The following is a 446-nucleotide window of genomic DNA, read 5'->3' on the forward strand; positions in this document are numbered from 1 at the left end:
GGGGGCAGGAGGAGAAGGGGACAACAGAGGATGAGATGGCTGCATGGCATCACTGATTCGATGGACGTGAGTCTGAGAGAACTCTGGGAGTTGGTAATGGACAGGGAGGCCTGGCGTGCTGTAATTCATGGGGTGGCAAAGAGTCGGACAGGACTGAGCGACTGAACTGAACTGAACTGAGAGCAGTTGTGCTAAATCCTAGGAAGGCATTCATGGTTCTTCCTATCAGTCAATAAAAGCATGCACCAGTGTCAAAAGCAATCTCTGGAAAATATGACTGCCATTTGATAGGGTTTCACAAGTTGCAAGAACACTGCATTTTCTCCTTTTTCTTTTCTTCAATTCATCAGAATTCTGGAGCAAACCGAGCAGATCCTCCTCCCTTATCTTGTCTCCAAAAGCAGCTCAGTCTGAGTGCTCCATACTCAAAATAGGAGCCTTTTCAT

The sequence above is a fragment of the Bison bison genome, unplaced genomic scaffold (assembly GCF_000754665.1).
Source record: "Bison bison bison isolate TAMUID 2011002044 unplaced genomic scaffold, Bison_UMD1.0 scf7180017864284, whole genome shotgun sequence".
NCBI lineage: Eukaryota > Metazoa > Chordata > Mammalia > Artiodactyla > Bovidae > Bison > Bison bison.